The following is a 9640-nucleotide window of genomic DNA, read 5'->3' as shown; positions in this document are numbered from 1 at the left end:
GTAAATCAACTAGACTCCAACAAACTCAAAAAAAATACATTCAAGATCATGTAAAGAAAATACCAAAGAGATAATAAAAATATTCATCAGAAGAAATGTTTACAGAACTTTAAATACTGATATCAAATCTTCCACAAAGGTTCTATCCTATAGGGCCTGCAGTTAGGAACACCATAGCGATTACTTCGCCTCTTTTTGGCTAAGACTTCCAGAAGATTACAGAGAACACAGAGGAGTTAGCTGGGAAGTACAGATATCAACTGGTTATCTACAGAAGAAAACACACACCTTGCAAATTTTAAAACTTTTTATGCTTTGTTAAACACATAAAACAAATTTTATGCTTTCTTATTTTTATTTTAAACTGGTCTCCATTTTCTTGACAAACTTAAGAAGAATGAAATCTTCTGGAAAAGTTCTAATTCATTTACACTGGTTCCCCAAGAGAGTGGAATGCAGGTACTACAGGTCCTGGGTTTCAAGAGACTAACTCATTTCCTGTATTTTTAAGGGTTTTGTTGTTGTGATAGCCTTGGATTATGTCCTTTAGAGATGTTTCAGGAGCAGGTAAGAGGCAGTGACAGACCCGACTAGTAGTTTGACTCCTTCAGAGCCAGGTAACAGTGGCATCATAGTGTAGTGAAAAATGCACCCCCCCATCAGTGACCAGGAGACTGGAGAAAGCCCTCCTGCTACATATTAGCTGGGGATATAAGAAAGCACTAGATAAGAACATCCTTGGACATGGCATATTATAGACACTTTAATACTTCCATGTTACCAAAATACTTCTGTGCTTCAGGTATTAAGCTTTAAAAAGCTGGAATTAAAAAGGAAATCAAATCAAGGAAACATAAAAGGGGAAGCAGTTCACTGCCTTGGCCATTTTTCAGGTTTTGGTGGTCATGAAATACCTTCGTATTTCTTCTGTTGGGAGTGAAATCTACCTTAAACACTATTGGTTAAGATGCCTATTAGCATTTCATAAATGTGATGACACCAAGCCTCTCTTACCTTGGACAGCTCGTTCTTGGAATGATCAGTGGACACAAGAGTTAGCAAACTGCAATGCTAGTGTCTGTAAGCAAAACAGGGAAAAGTTACTCTTAGTTTGCAAGCTCTATTTATTCATTAATAATCATAAACTCTTCTATCTATACAGCAGTTTCTGGTTTCACAAAACACTTTCACATTCATTATCTCATTTCAGTCCATGCCAACCTGGTAAAGAAGCAGGAAGAGATTATTCTACCACTTTATAGGTGAGGAAACAAAAGCTCACAGAGGATAAGGAGGATGAGAAAGGAACTAACATCTCTCTCATGGTTAAATTCACAAATGTGAATGGGTATAATTTTCCTCATTTTACAGATGTGAAAACTGAAGTTCAAAATAGACAGGTAACTTGCCCAAGACTGCACAGTACAAACATGGCAGGATGAGAGTTTGTACCCTCTGAGCTCTGCCTATTCATCCAGTGGGCTTTCCTTTACATCCAGAATATTAGGTTGGAAAAACATGAGGACAGACAACTCACTGACTTGATCCACCAGACTTAGTGAAGGAGGAAATAATGAGATAAAACCAGTTATTTGACTGACATGAGGAAATGGGGAAAACACATGGGATTTAGAGCCCGTCAGACCTGTCTGCCTCTTATCAATGGCCTTAGGCAAGTTACTTAAACCCCCAAGTGTCAATTTCCTTATATGTAAATGAGACATATAATACCTACTTCATAGCCAAAGATGAGTTAAACTTTTGGGGGGAAGATTTTCCTCCATTATTTCATATCTATAAGCATTGATGGGCTGGTAAACAAAATGGTATACAAAAATTTCTTCCTATGAGTACATACTTACATGATCGAAGAATAATGTTCTAAGCACACAAGGATAGAGGGTATGTATCTCTGGGTTGGGTATTTCCTTGATTCATGTCTCTAGTTTTAAAATACCACAGTATTTATCTGTGTCAATCTACATGGCTTCACCTACCAGCATCACAAAGAACTTTTTTCCACGTGACAAAGCCTCAAAATTGAAGAATCATGTATCCCCTCAACCCAAAAAGCAAAAGAAACTGCTTTAGGGGAAAGCCTGCAGATTTATCACAGTCAATCTAAAGCCTGTGTCTGTAAATGCTTTAGGTTCAGAGAGATGGCGCTTCCAATAGGACTGCAAGAACAAGTGATCAGTTTTAACACAGGGATAGATTTGTTGAGAAGTAAAGATCTTTCAGAAGTTGTATTAATATATCCCATTTTCATAGAGGGGCTTAAATCAGATGATTATGAATACAGCATGGTTGATAAGATATTCTGTACAAAATTCTTGTCACATGCCACCAAAATCAAAATATTAATCATCTGTAATAATATAGTTTATAGTTTGAAAAATATTTCATGATCATGTTATCTCAAATCATCCTTGACATAACCCCAATGAAACCGTATTACCCCAATTTTACTGATCAGAAAGCCAAACTTCAAACATCACATGGTTAATATGAAAGCTTAAAAGTTTAACCTTGTATCTTGATCCCCAAACGAGTAAGGACCCTTCTCCTACACGATGCAGCCTCCCATTTGGAAGCACTCTATTTGGAAGGAAAGGTAAAATGAGCATATAACCTGTAAAAGTCTGTTGTCAAGGGGCCAAAGCACATTTAGTACTGAGTCCTGCTTCACTAGCAAGTGAAAGGAGAGAGACTTCACATCTGTGGTCTAACCAGAAGGTGACACATTACTAAGCTGAGGCATAGGAGTGTTCGATGCAGGGTTACCATCAACACTTTCTCAGCTCTCCCTGGTGAAGTTTCAGAGATGTGACATCCTTGGGCAAGCTATCGAAACACAAGCCACAGAAACAATACAAGGCTGCACCACTGAATTTTTGTAAAGGGGTCTGCATCAGTAAGTTTCATCTCACACTGTAGAAGAGCTGAAACCTTCTAGCTAAGAAGTTTACCATCCTCTTCCCACACGGTTTGAGTGGCACGTGTCCTCAGTAACTCGAGTATTTTCTGATGCAGTGGAGTTCTCCTCTAGACCCATAAAGACATGTGGGACAAGTGACAAATCCAATTCTAGCATCTTAGTAGCGAAGTCAGTTATCCTTGGCTGCCTCCGTGGATTTTATGACTGCTGACCCAAAACCTGGCGGGTTTGCATCCTTTGCCAAATCACCCATCCCATCACTCTCAAGAAAACCCTTCTCATTTCCAGAAACAATTTCAACCAAAACAAAACAAAAACAAAAAACGTATGATCAACCTCTAACTTAAAAAACGTTAACACATTAATTAGGATCAAAGCAAAACAAGAATCAACAAACCTAGAGCTGAGACTAGTGTAAAATAATTGATCATTTCTACTGTATTTGGGGGAGAAACTGGAGAGAACAATGGAGCCAAAGGGGGGGAAAAGAAAAAGTGAATGGAAAGAAAAATGATGAAGAATAAGGAAAAAAGAAGAAAGGAATGGGGGGGGTCAGGAGAAATGAAGAGAGAAGGGACATAGACAGGTTTTTCCAACAACCATGGTAGCCTCTGGATCGACTCCTCCACCCCTGAACAATTTTAGACAACATAATTCTAGGTGGTGATCTTGACATTATGAAGAAAAATTCCAATCAACTGGCATGAGAGTTACTAAGACCAATGTATAGATGCCCCTTAATATTTGATATTTTACAAGTGCTGTAGTACAAATGAGCAGTCGACAGAGCCTTGTAAAAACGCTCTAAGAGAATAAACTGAATAAGTCTTCAGTCCTGTAATGGCAGACGTTTATTCTGAACAAGGGGTGCTATCTTAAAAAGAACAGTAGACTGGGGATTGAGGACCTTGGTTCTGGTTTTAGTGCTACAATTCTCAAATCTTTTCAATTAGAAGTTGTATGAGATATACATTTTTCTGTTTCTCTTTCCATGAATCTTGACCATGGCTATCCCTAAACCACTGTGAAAAGGCCAAACATTATTTTGTCTAGACTTTGTGCATTTTGGTAAGTTTTATGAATTGATAAAAGTGGTGGTGAGACGATAACTTATAAATTAAACAACATCATAATCTTAAACATGATTATTAGGAAGTCTGACCCCAAAAGTAATCAAAATGTGAGATCAGGCCAAAGGTATTAAATGACAAACATGGAATGTCCTACACTCCCAACATCATATCCCACATGAAGAACATTTTTAAATGATACCCTAAGACACTTATCAATAATACAACGTACTCCGTGGCTTATGAACGATTTGGTTGTCTCATTAAAGTAATGTTTGCCAGTATTTAATTGCTTCCCTCCCTGATTTTAATTTCCTCAGCTGTCAGCATCTATCAAAGACACTGAGATCTTCTGACATCCTGGCTGATTGTGTTGAAATTAATCAGATTCTTAAAAAGTAAATCGCTTTGGCCTAAAGGTAATGCTCATCTTCTTCATGTGATATTTATAAGGGGTTCTATCAACGGAACTTATAATCTAGAAATTAAATCAGAGGCTTTAGGAATCCAAAGCAAAAATATAAGTAGCTCACAAATTTCCAGCACTGGACTTCAGAAGACCAGCACTTCAAAAAATCCAGTCAACAAGTGTTTATTGAACACACAGCACTCGGCAGCAGTCACTACTGGGTGAACGGATGGAAGGAAGACATGTAGCTTAGAGGAGGAAACGGCAACCCACTCCAGTATTCTTGCCAGGATAATCCCATGGACAGAGGAGCCTGGCGGGCTACAGCCCATGGGGTGGCAAACAGTCGGACAAGATTAAACAACTGAGCATGCAAGACATGCAGCTGCCTCAGAAAGTTTAAGAAACAAGTGAAAATTAACTACTTAAGCTGAATTGACCTTGACAAAGTAGTTGACAATCTGGTCACTCAAAAAGTATATTTATTGTGTTTTCAGTTGTGATCAGATATATACATTATTCTTTCACATGAACTAATGGTTTTATTCTTCACCTAATCCAATGAGGTGAAATAGTAATAGTTGCAGTATCTCCATTTGGCAAGTGACAAAGCTGAGCCTCAGAGTGGAAAAGAGACTCTTGCCTAGATACCTGGTAATGGGCAAAGCTGGTTTGTGATCTAAATAAAATCAGACAATACAGCATGATCACTTTGAAATAAAGAGAGAAAAAATTCTTTGCAAATCCTCCAGATATAATTACTCAGTGCTAATTCTTGTCTAATATCTATCAGTAGCAGCATTTAAGATACTCGCTGAGGAAACCTGCAAGCCGTTCTTTAAGAAGTAAATGAAATGATGGATAGAGAAAGACTTTGTCAAGTGTCCTACCGTCATGAGATTATTTTTTCTGTATTTATGTCATTATTCCTACTTTGGAATATAGAAATATGCATTCATGCAGTAATTAGGTCCCAAACACTGGTTCTAAGGCCCCTAAACAGGGGGAAAAAAAAAAAGGCAAATATTGCATGTATGCAATTCTGGGAAGCAGGGGTGGAGAAGCCAATGATAACACACAGAACTTACAGGCTGGCTTTATAATCAAATATAATGAAACCCTAATATGGGTCTTATATTTCCAGTGGACTCTAAGCTCTTACCAAGCCTTTAAATGTCTCTCTTGCTATAAAGCTTTTTCTGACCCAAAAGCGTTTGATGAAGCAGCCTTTGTAAAGACAACCATAATGCCTAGTTTCATATCTAGATCACTAAAATTGACACCGGGGCTTCCCAGGTGGCTCAGCAGTAAAAAATCCGCCTGCCAAGCAGGAGATGCAGGTTCGATCTTTGGGTTGGGGAGATCCCCTGGAGAAAAAAAAAAATGGCAACCAACTCCAGTATTCTTGCTGCGAAATCTCATGGACAGAGGAGCCTGGTGGGCTATAGTCCATGGAATCGCAAGAGTGGGACACGACTGAGCAACTAAACAACAACAAAATTACCACACTATTTTATAACTTTTCCTTGGTTGTGTGTCTTGAAGAAGAAACACTGTCTAACTCAGTTTCTTGAAACCAAACCCCAAATCCAGAATCTGATCCTTAGTAAGTACTCAAGAAAATGTTTACTGAATGACTGCATGATCAATTGATAAAAGTGTTTTACGTTACATAACTCCTATAGCATTAAGCTCAATACATGCCATATAACAAGAGGTTAGTAAGTGCTGGGTGAATTTAAATTAATTGAACAGTTAATGTAAAAAAAAAAAAGTATATTGTTCAACTAAATGATTCTAGAAGCTACTAAGTGAGTGGTTCAGTGAAGCGTTAAGTAACCTGCAATGGCCCCGCCATCATTAACCCAGTACAGGGGTGAAGAAATGTTTTTCACAGTAAGAATAAGAAAGGCTGAAGATATGAATAGAAATGCAGGCAGGAGCTGAGAAAATTAATGTAGAGAAAAACAATGATTGTCAAGAAAACCATCCTAAGTGATACCAAACTAAAAAAACAAAGGAGTAAACAAATCTAGAGATAATGGGACTACTTTTTAAGATTGTAAATATAAATAAAATCCAAACAGGGGAAAATGGAGAAAGAAAGAGGGGAAGGAGAGATTCTATTTTTTATTGTAATAGCATTTTTTTAATTATGAAAATATGATAACACATTTACAGGAGACTTGGAAAATACAGAACAAGGTTGCATATAGTACCACAATATATTATAATTATTTTTTAAGTAGATTAATTACGATTTCTAGTTGGAGTTTCATTATCAAACTCTCAAAAATTAATAGAATGAATATACTGAGAAGCAGATAAAGTAGATATATTGAGAAGGATATAGTAGACCTGAAAAGCAGTATGAACCAACTCAACATAATTAAGACTTATACAATAGTCACATGGCATTAGGATAGAAATTCTATTCAAGTTCTCACAGACTACAAAAGGAGACACTCTTGAAATAATGATTTCTAAAGAAGAAAAAAAGTCATATGTAGGGGAAAACAAAATCAAAGACAAAAAAGTTGAGATATACATATATATACTTACATACATATATATATAAATATATAAACACACATCTGAAACTAACACAATACTGTAAATCAACTCTAATTCAATAAAAAAAAAAAAGGAAGTGAAAGTTACTCAGTCATGCCCAACTCTTTGTAACTCCACAGACTATACAGTCCATGGAATTCTCCAGGCCAGAATACTGGAGTAGGTAGCCATTCCCTTCTCCAGGGGATCTTCTCAACCCATGGATCAAACCCAGGTCTCCCACATTGCAGGTGGACTCCTTACCAGCTGAGCCACAAGGGAAGCCCCCTCCTCCCAAAAAAGGAAAGATTTTTTAAAAGTTGATCAAGTTAAAAGAAATATCTATTAAACATGCTATGTTTGTATAACTAAGCTAAGCACTTCACATATCTTAATCCTTAAAAATATTCTTAGAAGTCATTATACATCCATTTTGCTTCGGAGTAAAAGAATGCTTAGAAGGAGTAAGTAACTGATGAAGTCCACACACAAAGTAAGTTATGGTACTAGAATTCATGTCCCAGCTTTTAGGGTCCCAAACTCACACTGTTCTCAGTATAATAACAAAGAAAAGAAGTGGGTTTAAAAAAGGCTCTTAGAATTGGACTGCATGATGGAAATCTAGAAAGTAATATGAAATAGAGAAGGCATAAAGAATTTGAGCATCCAAACCTTTTTAGAGACCAAGATATAAGCAGTAAGAAAAAGACTGAAGGAGGAACAAAGATGGATGGGGAATAAAAAGCGATCTTCGGGTATCTAAGGATGTGTCCTGTATAAATCATATGATACTTTTGAAAAATCCACAATGCTAGAACTATTTGGGTTGAAACTATGAAAATTCAGTTTCAGAACAATGCAAAGGAGATCGTTAAACATAAGCTGTCCAGTAGTAGAACCAATCGCCTCACAAAGAATTAGAAGTGTTCAAGTAGAGGCTAAGTGGCCATCTGCCAGGAAAGGCATGCATGACATCCTAATGAGAGGGAGTCAGCATTAGAAGACAGGCCAGTGCAGCTCTGGGTTTCAGAGACTTAACTGAGAGATAAACAACAGTTCAGATCACTAGATAAAAATCTGGAGAATGCCCTTTGAAGAAAAGATCTCTGGATAAAAATAACATCCATTCAATACATCCATGAAGCTCCTAAGATGCACTAAGCACAGGACAGACCCAAGCTCCAAAGGTTCCAAAAAGGAAGCAGAAAACATTGCAAAGAGTTAGAACTGTTGCTAGGCAATTTTTGAGCCTAATATATGGCTAGGAAAAACCATAACTAGAAGTTCTAAAAAAGAAACAGAAGACTCAATGGTTTTCAGGTAACTACAGACAGGAAACATGAGTTTTGCAGAAAGAAAAAAAGAGTTACCAAAGTCCTTGGTTTAGGGAAGAGCTGATAAACAGGTGTATGTATACTAAGTCCCTTCAGTCATGTCCAACTCTCTGTGACCCTATGGATTGTAGCCCTCCAGGTTCCTCTGTCCATGGGATTCTCCAGGAAAGAATACTAGAGTGGGTTGCCATGCCCTCCTCCAGCGGTATCTTCCCAACCCAGGGACAGAACCCAGGTCTCCCGCGTTGCAGGTGGATTCTTTACCACTAGCACCACCAGGGGTGACAAGAGGCCAAATTTGATCAGCCTTTAGGGTAATGAGAATTATGAGGGAAGAATCAGGTTGGAAAACAAAGTTTAGTTCACAGAGTTCACAGGTGAGGGAAAGTGATCAATTGTTGGATGAGAAATAGGAAAAAATGGCATATTGCAAAAGAACATCCAACTTATTTGAAGATGAGAGAACAATACATTTGAGAGTCTGCAAACCTCCTTTTACGGTTTGCCAAATTTATTCATTTTTATACACTGCAACTGCTTTCAACCCCCAGCATCCCTCAAAACTATTGTAAAACAGGAGAGGAAGGTATTAAAGAGAAAATTCAATATCTAGGTCTGGTTCTACTGCCTCTCTTAGCATCCTTCATGACGATTTCAAAATCTGACCAATTTTTATGGAAGAAAACAGATCACATAAAATATTAACATAAGCAAAAGCAAAATTAAGAGTAATTTTTTTGGACAACATCCCTCCTGCAGGGAGAGAGAGAAACTTTAATAGATAATTGAAGGTTGAGTTTGGTTGGCCAGAGAGATGATTTGTTGTGATATGAAAGATAATGGTTGTTTGTACAAGTTCCTTTCCTGTGACTTTTAACTAATAATCTAGGTGAAGAAAGAAATGGCTGCTTCAGCACAAACTCACTGATTCTATTCTTCTCATAAACTGGAATTCTAAACCAGGAAATGAATAAGCACCCAACTGCTCCCTCACCTCCTCTCATTTGGCAAAGACAAAGCATGTTCTGATTATAGAGGCAGTGGTGATGACTACTGAAATATTGAAAAGCAGAAGAGAGAGTGGTAAGTACAGAGTAGGGAAAATATGCAAAGAGTTTAATATGCAAAAAATAGAGAAATCTTCCTAAATATGTTCAATAATTATATATCTTGGTATCATTATATTCACAAAAGAACTTCACAAACGTCTACCTTGAAATTTCTGAAACTGAAAATAAGAAATCAAAAGAAAAAAGGAGGAATGTACTGAGTTCTTGTCCTTGTTCCATCACTGTCTTGGGCTGTCTTGGGTTGGTCTTTTCTAGCTCCTCTTTCT

At 37.4% G+C, this 9640-nt stretch overlaps 1 protein-coding gene across 19 annotated transcripts in view; it reads right to left on the bottom strand.

Annotated features, from left to right (window-relative positions):
- LPP (LIM domain containing preferred translocation partner in lipoma) overlaps positions 1–9640 on the bottom strand; it is a 728299-nt gene that overhangs the window by 551301 nt on the left and 167358 nt on the right. For all 19 annotated transcript variants that reach the window (XR_014067544.1, XM_081536682.1, XM_081536595.1 and 16 more), the window contains one exon: positions 1015–1078. The gene's annotated coding sequence lies outside the window, so the exon portion shown is untranslated. The remainder of the gene's footprint in view (positions 1–1014; positions 1079–9640) is intronic.

This window comes from Giraffa tippelskirchi, chromosome 2 (assembly GCF_054371585.1).
Source record: "Giraffa tippelskirchi isolate mGirTip1 chromosome 2, T2T-mGirTip1v1.2.pri, whole genome shotgun sequence".
Classification (NCBI taxonomy): Eukaryota; Metazoa; Chordata; class Mammalia; order Artiodactyla; family Giraffidae; genus Giraffa; species Giraffa tippelskirchi.
The sequence above is the reverse complement of the archived record's forward strand: the minus strand, read 5'-3'. Positions and strand labels throughout refer to the sequence as shown.